Below are 10,358 nucleotides of genomic sequence, written 5' to 3' on the forward strand. Positions count from 1 at the left end.
ATTCAGAATAGTGGTTTTTCAGATTGTTTTTAGTCACTTTTTTTTTTTTTTTTTAAAGAAGATGTTGGGGGTAGGAGTTTATTAATTTATTTTATTTATTTTGCTGTGTTGGGTCTTCGTTTCTGTGCGAGGGCTTTCTCTAGTTGTGGCAAGCGGGGACCACTCTTCATCACATTGCGCGGGCCTCTCACTGTCACGGCCTGTCTTGTTGCGGAGCACAGGCTCCAGGCGCGCAGGCTCAGTAGTTGTGGCTCACAGGCCTAGTTGCTCCGCGGCATGTGGGATCCTCCCAGACCAGGGCTCGAGCCCGTGTCCCCTGCATTAGCAGGCAGATTCTCAACCACTGCGCCACCAGGGAAGCCCTGTTTTTAGTCACTTTTAAATGTACACAGCCTCCCTTTGCAGGCTGTAAGAAAATGGGTCCACTCCGGCAGCTCTGCCTGCCCTGGGGCCCTGTTCCAGCAGAGGGGATGGTTCCTGTCTCTGCAGCTGGTTTATCCGATTCAGCCTGATCCCAGGTCCCGCCAGCAGAGCTCCTTCACTCCCCTCCCCACCCCCACTTTAGGACACCTCTGAGGAGGGAGGGCCCATGATTCCCTCTGGGGCCTAGATGAACAGAGAACAAAGAAATGGGTGGTCGTGACCTATCGCAATGTGTTCAGGTCCTGCTGTGTGCAGGGGAGAGGGCTGGGAGCCCACAGGCCAAGGAAGAGATGAGGTCCACCTCCATGGTAGCCATTATTTCAAAAGTAAATGTGAGAACAAACCAAGAAGCCAGTGTAGAGGTCCATCTTTGGCCTCCCCGCAGCTCTTGCTGGAAATGATTCACACTTGAGGTCATCACCTGTGGTGAGTTAAGCTCAAGTGAGTGAAGTGCTCTCTGTAGGCCTGGAGCTGCCCTCATCTCTGAACACGCAGGATTACAGGGAAACAGCAGTTCTCCCAGCTCCCCCAGAGGACCCTAGCGGACTGGAAGAAAATTGAAAGAGCAGCCCCAGTGACAATCGGACCTTGGCAGTGACCTAGTGAAGCTCCCACGGAGGGTGAGTGTGTTCCGTGGAATGTGGGGAGCACAGGAAGCCAACCCAGCAGAGCTCCCAGGAACCAGTGAGGCTGCCTCCCAGTCAGCTCACCTGGAAGCGGCTGCCAGGCACAAGCTTTGGCCTGAGGGGCATCTGGCATTTGGCACAGGGCCAAAGCCATACTCCACTCACTTGTGCCCCAAACCACTGGGCCTTAGACGGGTTGTGTTCCATACTTAGTCACAGGATCCCTAGGTTGGAAGGGATCTGAGAAGTCACCCGGCCTCACCTCTCAGGAAGGGGTCCCTCCCTCGCGGGTGATGCTCAGAGGGGACCAGTGCTGGTCTTGGCCACCGGGCTTCCATGCCTCCGTGCTCTTGGTGGCAATGCCTCCCCTTCCCTGCCGGGTAACTTGAGGCGCCTTGGCCTTCTCTCTCAGCTGCGGGCAGAGATCCTGTGAGCCCTGTGGAGCCCGGCTTAGGAGAAGCCAACGGCCTGGAAGGCGGAGAGGAGAGAAAACCAGGCCCTCGGTGATGCGCGCACTGAGCCACTGGATTAGTCCCATCTGAAGCTCGTACAGCTCGTAGACTTCTCCGTAGCAGGGAGCACGTCTGCGGTTCTCTAGCTCCTGCTTCTGAGCACTTCTGGTGACAGAGTGCCCCTACTGCACACGGCACTCGTCCCCTGCTCTCCCAGTCTTGGTGCCTTTTCCTGTGGAAAAAGTCTGGACACTTCTGGACTTTTCCACTGCCTCCCATCCAAATCTTTGTTCTGGTCTTCTCCCAGGAATTCCTTGGCTGCCCCTGCTTAACTTTGCCTCAACTGCCCCACCTGGAGACTCCCATCCCCCTGGAGATGGCTGGGTTTCTCCTCAGCCATCTATCCTCCTGTGTGGAGCCTGTGGCTTGTGCTACTCTGTTTCTCCCACTCACGTCCCCGACTCCTGGCTTCCCTCTCTTGCCTCTGCCTCAGGCCTTAAGGCTCCTGGATGCAGCTGACCTGTAGTTAAATGAGCCAAATTGAAAAGTTCTACAGCTGTATTGGGTTCTCCAGAGAAACAGAACCAATAGCGGATATATACACCCATCTCTCTCTCTGTCTCTCTGTCTCTCTGTCTCTCTGTCTCTGTCTCTCTCTATATATCTATAAAACAAGGAATTGATTCACATGACTGTGGAGGCTGAGAAGTCCCACGATCTACTGTCTGCAAGCTGGAGACCCAGGAAAGACAGTGGGGTAGTTCCAGTCCCAGCCCGAAGGTCCAGGAACCAGGGGAGCTGATGATGTAAGTAAGTGTCAGTCCTAGTGCCAGAGGAGACCAGTGTCCGAGCTCAGACGGGCAGAGAGTAAATTCTGCCCCCGCTTTTTTGTTCTGTTCAGGCCCTCAATGGACTGAATGACGCCACCACACTGGGAGGCTCATCTGCTTTACTCAGACTGCAGCTACAAATGCTCATCCAGAAACGCTCTCCTAGACACACCAGGATAACGTTTAGCCAATGTCTGGGCACCCCACGGCCCAGTCAAGTTGACACAGAAAATCAGCCATCACAACAAGCGACCCGTTTGTCTCATTCCACCCTGAGCAGCACCTGTGGAGTGAGAGAGGCCGCCTGGGGTCTGGAGTCATGGCCTGTGCCCCGGCTGTTACGTTCTCTGGGCCGCAGGTGCCGCTCAGGCCATTCCCTGAGACCACGCTGGGGTCACAGCACCCCAGCCGCGAGGGAAGGGGCTCTCTGCTCCCTCAGGCCTGGAGCTGTGAATAAAATGGGGCAGCAGCTGAGGAGAGAGAAGCTGCTGAGAATGACAGACGCACCTTCCCCACCAGTTTCTTCACAGAGCTGTGGAGCCAGCCAGTGATTCCATTCTCAGGTTCTGTTCTCGGTGCATCGGCAGGTCAGCTGCTGTGACGGAGGCCTCCGGCTCTCTCCTGCCCAGCCTCCGCTCCCCTCCCCTCCACGACCTCTTCATTATGGATGGAGAGACACTGCCGTGTGGCTAATATTCAGATCATCACTTCATAACAACACTTAGCCCTGTTAGTGATGACATATTCGTGAGTTTATTTGCTTAGTATCTGTCCTCCCCACTAAACGGTTAATTCCACGAGGTCAGGGACTGTCCTTCCAGCTCATGGTTAAAGGGCTGGAACCTGGGGGCCGCCTGCCCCGCTGTCAGGTGACTGCACAGCTGCGGGCTGCACGCGTTTGTGCGCCTGATCTCATTCACCCACCCACAGCAGCCTGAAGGGTATGACTGTCCGTCCCCATTTTACAGATGTGAAAACTGAGGCTCTGAGAAACCGGGGATCCATAGCTTGCCAGGGTGACTCCCAGCTCATTTCATTCAACAGTCTGGCCTCATGCAAGTGGGGCACCAGGAACAGTTAAGAATCTTGGAGCAGGGACTATCCTGGCAGTCCAGTGGTTAAGGCTCCACACTCTCACTGCAGGGCGCACAGGTTCGATCCCTGGTCGGGGAACAAAGACCCTGCATGCTGTGTGGCGCGGCCAAAAACATTCTTGGAGCAGAAATGATGGAAGATGCCAATAGTTTTTGCATAAATCACAGGATGTCGTATATTGCCCTGGGATAGGAGGGACATTGACTCTCTTCTGGGTTTTGTTTTGGTAAATTCACTTATACTTACATGACAGAATTGGACTGTCTTCCAGCATCTAAACCACTACAGGGAGGGTTTCCTAAGCCTTCCAAGAAACACGACCCCAGCGCGGCGTCCCCAGGCTAGAGGCTGGGAACGGATGGCGACCCCAGAGGAGAGTGTGGTGCCTTCGCCCACAAGGAGTATCACAGAAGAGAGGACGAGGGAAACGGCGGCAGCCTATTTTGCCCACGAGGTCCAGGAGTGAGGAGCGAGCTGGAGGGTGGCCCCCACGAGAGGAGGTGAGGGTGGAAAGTGGCCGGGAGCTGGGTGAGGGCCGACTCAGCTGGCCTGGGCACTGAGGCCGGGAGCCTGGGCGCCGTGGGGACCATGGGGACTGTGGCTGTACAACTGTCTTCAGTTGTCCCCCAGAGCTGGGTCCAGACCCCGGAGATGGACATGTCCATTGTTCATGGGTTGAGTTTGGCCAGAAAATTGGTGGGAAGGTGAGCAAATTGAGGAGGCCAACACCTAGGGACATGGGGCTGTCCTTGAGAGGGGAGCAAGGAGGCCAGAGGTCAGAGGTTCCAGAGGAAGACAGGAGGGGCATCTGGGACATGGTGGCCTGACAGCAGGAAGTGAGCTAAGGTTTCAAAGGTGGAGCCCTTCTGGGGACAAGGGGAAAGGTCACAGAATAGCGGGGAGGGGAATAGAAGAGCAGGTAGCTGGAGATGGTCCCCGGCGCTACCCAGGTTGATGGCCGGGCCTGGAACAAGAGGACAACAGGGAGGCTGCGACAAGGCCTCGGGGTATGAAACGAGTGACAGCGTAACGGTCACGAGCTGAGAGTGGGACAGCCAGACGGCAGGGGCTGCAGAGGTGCTAGGGGTGTTACAGGGGGGCCGCCACACACTGCCTATCCTGACCCTCAAGTGTGGAAAGTGCGAGACGCCAGTTCTCGGGAGAGGCCTGCAGGGCGGGAGGAGGGCTGGACCTCAGCTAAGGCAAGAGGCAGGAGAGGAGAGAGTGGGAAGGTGGGGGAAGCACGCAGGAAAGGTGGGCAACGCGGATGGGGTTGGGGGACGGCCTGGGAATCCAGGGGGCTGTGCAAGCGACCTGGGAGAGCGGGAACAGCAGGTCCAGGGGGACGACGGACCCCATCGCTGCAAAGGGCACAGTCCTGGAAGCCGCGGGGGGATGATGGGAAGTCGGGGCACTCGGGCCTCTCAGGGCCATCCACACCTGGACTAACCAGAGTTTGGGTGGATCTGTTCAGAATGTGGAGAAATGGGAAGAACAAATGTTTTTAGTTTGGTCACAGAGGGTGGTGAGGTATCTGGTTCCTCTGATGGAAGGTTCCAGAAATGGAGGATGTTTACGTGGGTTTAAGGTGAGGGATTTCAGGAGGAGAGTGCGAAAGGCAACAGCTGCCCACAGACCCTCACAGCAGGCCTGCCAGGGGTGTTGAGGGGCTTCTTCACCTGAGAATGGGGAGAAGACTCAGAGTGACTCGAGGATTATGTGGCAAAACACTTAAAGTCCACAGTCAAAGCTCACTCCGTGAACTCTGTGAACTACTGTCACCCCATTTAAGGATGAGGACCCGTAGGCTCCTCGTGGCGCCCGGTGACGGTCCCCGCTAGGCAAGTCTCCCTCCGGAACACGAGCCCTTCCTCCCTCGGGGTTTCTGGTCTCGGCTTCCTCACTCTCTCCCAAGCTCGGCCACCATCCAGCAGTGGTCGCAAACATGCTTAGACACCAGACTTTGTGGATGCAGATCCCTCGAAATTTACAGACAAGTGACGCTGGCCCCAAATCCAAGGCTCTGCAAGATGTGAAGCTCACCCACTGGGAAGACGTCAGAGGAGGACGTCTTAACTCTGATGCTGACGCAAAGGCTCATGGCCGGCATCTGAGGCTATTCAGAATGGTGAGCTCTGGGGGTTTGGAGACCAAATAAAAAGAAGCCCATGGGCAAAAGGTGTGCAGACAAGGGATATGTCAGTGGGTCCTTGAGGTGAAGTCAAGACCGAGGTGAGGCCCATGGGCCCAGTGTCGTTATCACTGTCAAGTGTAAAGCTGCGTTTGGAGCTGGGACAATTAATGTAGGCTTAGCGCATGATGGTGAGCAGACCCACGATTCACTTCCATACTTTCTGTGAAGGGAGCATCCCTCAAACTCGGACAAATAAGCAAACGTGGAGGCAAAGGTCTGGGGGGGTCTGGGGAGCGTGAGGGTCCCCTTCCGGGGAGCTGTCATGTTACTGTCAGTCGGACAGATGACCAATACTAGAAATGACCAATGTCTCAGTTCATCTGCTTTGGTCCTGTTACAAGGGGGATGGGATGGCAGGTTCTGGCAACTAAGGACAGTGACCTTCACTGGGGTTCTCTAGAGGTTTTTTTAAAAAACATTTATTTATTTATTTTGGCTGCCCCAGGTATTAGCTGCAGTGTGTGGGATCTTAGTTGCTGCATCTGAGATCTTTACTTGACGCATGCAGGATCTAGTTCCCTGACCAGGGATCAAACCCGGGCCCCCTGCATTGGGAGCTCGGAGTCTTAGCCACTGGACCACCAGGGAAGCCCCTCCCTAGAGGATTCTAAAATGAACTCCTGCTACTGCTGAATGATTTCTTTTTTTTTTTTTTAAAGACATAGATAATGATTTTTTAAAATAAATTTATTTATCTTTTGCTGCATTGGCTCTTTGTTGCTGTGCGCGGGCTTTCTCTAGTTGCGGCGAGCGGGGGCTACTCTTCTTTGCGATGCACGGGCTTCTCATTGTGGTGGCTTCTCTTGTTTCAGAGCACAAGCTCTAGGCACATGGGCTCAGTAGTTGTGGCACGCAGGCTCAGTTGTTGTGGCACGCGGGCTCAGTAGTTGTGGCGCACGGGCTTAGCTGCTCTGCGGCATGTGGCATCTTCCCGGACCAGGGCTCGAACCCGTGTCCCCTGCATTGGCAGGCGGATTCTTAACCACTGGGCCACCAGGGAAGTCCCTGAATGACTTCTGATACTTGGAGAAAGTAGTTGTGATTAGGAACTAACAGTCTTTTTTATTTTTGGTCGTGCCGCAAATCTTGTGGGATCCTAGTTCCCCAACCAGGGATTGAACCTGGGCCCTCGGCAGCGAGAGCATGGAGTCCTAACCACTGGACCACCAGGGAAGTCCCGGAACTAAGAGTCTTTTAAGAGCAAATTATGCTGAGCTGGCCTCCTCCTCTTCCACGGGGGATAGACCCCAGCTGGGCTGCACATGGGCGTGTGACAGTCTCTCATGAGGGATACGTGGAGATGAAGAAGGGGGGCTGGCCATGACTCCCAACACCTCACCACTACCCCAGCCTCCGTGCTCTCCGCGCGCCTCTCCACCCTGAGCTCCTCACCCAGGCCATCGCCTCATCTCCCACGTAGACTCCCGCACCAACCCGACCCCACCTGGCTTCTCTCCCTATCCCGCCACCAAACCGCTCTTGCCAACCCCACTCACCTTCTCCATGGTGCCGACCCAAAGCATCTTTTGAGCCTGATTTTCCAAAATCTCCGAGCAGCAGCCACTGAGTTAACTTTTGGGGAGGGGTGGAATTGATCCTACATCTCTTAACCTTTAACTTGAAAAAGTAATACATGCAGGTAATTTAAAAATTCAACCAGTACAAAAAGTATACAGCTAAGTTCCCCCCACCCGATTACAATGCCCTTCTCTCTCCAGAGGCAGTCCTGCTTATAGGTCTTTGCAGACGTTTTTATGAATATACAAATTTATTATGTAGCTCCTTTTTCTTGTCTGCTCCACAAGTGGGAGCGTCCATATGCCCTGTTTTGTATTTTACTCCTTTCACTTTATAAATTCTGAAGATCATATTCCGTCCTTTTTGAACAGCCTCTGCCTGGCCTTCTGAGTACCACACTAGTTCTCTTTCTACCTGGTAGCCCGCCCTTGGTCAGCAACTCCCTCAAGCTGACCTAGAAAGGTCGGAGTTCCTCCAAAGTTCATTCCTAGGCTCTATTTTCATCTTTAAACCTTCCCCACTAAGTCACCTTATCTACTCCCGAGGCTTTCAATGCCACCCACGTATGTGGACAATTCCCACCTGGCACCTCCAGCTTGGCCCCTTGCTTCTGAGTTCCCAGCTTACATGGAATCACCAAGTGAACACAAGCAACGTTAAACTCATGGTCTTTCCCCTAGATCTGACGCCTCCCGCTCTCTCCCCACGTCCAAGCAATGCCCAAGTCCTGTAGACATCACCTCCTGACCATATTCCTCTGTTCTCTGCAGCCTCCTGCCTGGTTTCCTGACGCATCCCTGCTCTGCCTCAATCCAGTGATGTGCGGCATGCAAATCTCATTACAGTTATGCCCCTGCTTAAAACCCTACAGCAGTTTCCCGCTGATCCTGTTAGGATCAACTTCAAAATCCTTGGCCTGCCCTGGAAGGGCTGGCAAGATGGGCTCAACCCTCTGTCCCAGCCCACACTGGTTTCCCCAGTGCTCAGGACCTCCTGCCTCAGGTTCTGCCTCGTCCCCGAAAACTCCCAGGAAACCCGCCCCTCCTAGCCCCGTGACTTCACCTACCCCTGCACTTTGAAGGTCACTTCCCCATGGAAGCCTTCCCAATCCCAGGACCAGTAAGACCCCCAGCCTTACCTCTGTAATGGTACGATGTCTTTTCTTCCTTGAGACCCTAACGTTCTTATGGGTGGGGCTGTGACCGTCTTGTTCATTCCTGTCACCTCAGGGCCTAGCAGGGTCTGACAGGTAGAAGTTGCTTACTTATTGGATAAATGTTTGAACAAGTAAATGCCACGCTTGTAACTACCTCCACTCTCTGCACACTGTGGTCCCCCTGCCTGGGCCACCAATGCTTTCTGGTGTTCAGTACAACACCGTGGTTGAGAACTTGGGCTCTGTAGCCACAATGCCTGGGTTTGAACTCAGGCTCTGCCAACTTACTAGCTGTGTGACCTTGGACAAGTCACTTGATATCTCTGTGCTTTGGTTTTCTCATTTGTAAAATGCACTAATAATAGTAGGTGATTCACAGAGGATTAAAGAAAACAATACTTAACTCATTGATTACAGGGAAAAAAAATAAAGTGCTTTGCAGTGAATCCAGCGTGTTTCTCCTCCCATTCATTCCTGGGCCATGTCAAGCCAGCCTTCCCCTCAGCCACAGTAACCTCCTATTGCTATGTACTGTTCCAATTGTCTCTCTAGCTAGTTTTTGTTTTGTTTTTTTTTGGCTGCGTCGGGTCTTAGTTGCCCTGGGAGGGCTTAGTTGCTCCGCGGCATGTGGTATCTTAGTTCCCTGACCGGGGATCAAACCCGCGTCCCCTGCATTAGGAAGGCGGATTCTTAACCGCTGGACCACCAGGGAAGTCTCTTCCTACTTTAAAGCTTCTGAGAATAGGTATCCTGTCTGCTTTATCTGTTGCTCCACATTCCCAAACTCTGGGAAGAGTGGACTCAAGAGATATTCCTTAATGCACTGAGGAGAGGTAAGGCCTCAAGTAGCTAGGGAAGCTGGCCTGAACTCACTCTTCCAGGGGAAAATTCACAAGAACAGAAGTGAAAGTTGACTTACCCAATTTCCTGTTTTAGATTTTGAGGAAGCTCACCTTCAGAAACCTTAGGTTTTATTTTATCTTGATATTCCAGTTAAACCTAAGATGGTTACGAAATATAAAAAGAGAACTGCCACAGTGAGGCACAGAGGGTGAAATGCTAGGATGGCACTTATCAGTGAAATGCTTAAAGTAAAAATTTTAAATAGTGATTTTAAAAAACGGAAATTGGAAAACTTTCTATTTTGCATGTTTTTTTTGGAAAACTAGACTCTAGCTCATGACTCCATTTCCCTTTCAAATGGAAAAATATTAACGCTCCTGAGTTTGAATCTAAGCCAGGTGTCTGACACTTGGAGGCCTGTGAATCTTGGGGTGCATTTGGGTCTCTCACCGACTGACCACAGCCCTTCCAGTGACTGATTCATTCCAGTTGCTGGGTCCCTGTGTTTGGAATGCTGAACTTCCTCTGGAGACCCCTGTGCAAGTTACTTTTTTGCTCAAATTGTAAAATGAAATCTCTCAGAAAAATCCCAGTGAAATCACAGAAAATTCTGAACTTGAATCAAATGAAACATGGTATTTCCAAGAAATCCATAATACTTTTAAAAAGCCTCTGAATAACTGAAAGCATAGAGACAGAGGAGAAGCCCACCTAGAAAACCTTCCACTTCTACCTAGTGGTGGGGACAACACTGCTTCTAAAACTGAGGGCTGTGTGCTACCTGCTAAAACAGACTGTATCCAACTCAGCGGGTTCTATCCAAGCCATTTATTTGAAACGCCAACTATATGTAGGATAAAGTCAGTGTTACATGCTTGTCAGTAACAGTAGAAAAATAGAACCAGTGAAAACCTTTGTACAACTGTAATGATACTCAAAAGAGAAATGTATCATTTTACAATGCTTCACACAGACGAATTCAAGTTTGGAGGTACCTAAATAAAAATACTATATATTTCTTTAAAAAACACTATGTACATTTGAAGCGTAAACAAGTTTTACAAAGTACTGGTTATGCAGGTTGTAGAAAACACTTGCATAGGACATGAAATCAGTTTAAGAAAAATTTCTGAGCCTTTAGCATTGAAGGCACTTGACTTTATACCAGTAACAGCACAACCACAAGAAATGCAGTGTTGTAGAAGATACCACCTCTCTGAC

The sequence above is a fragment of the Monodon monoceros genome, unplaced genomic scaffold (assembly GCF_005190385.1).
Source record: "Monodon monoceros isolate NGI ecotype Baffin Bay Population unplaced genomic scaffold, NGI_Narwhal_1 Super_Scaffold_21, whole genome shotgun sequence".
NCBI lineage: Eukaryota > Metazoa > Chordata > Mammalia > Artiodactyla > Monodontidae > Monodon > Monodon monoceros.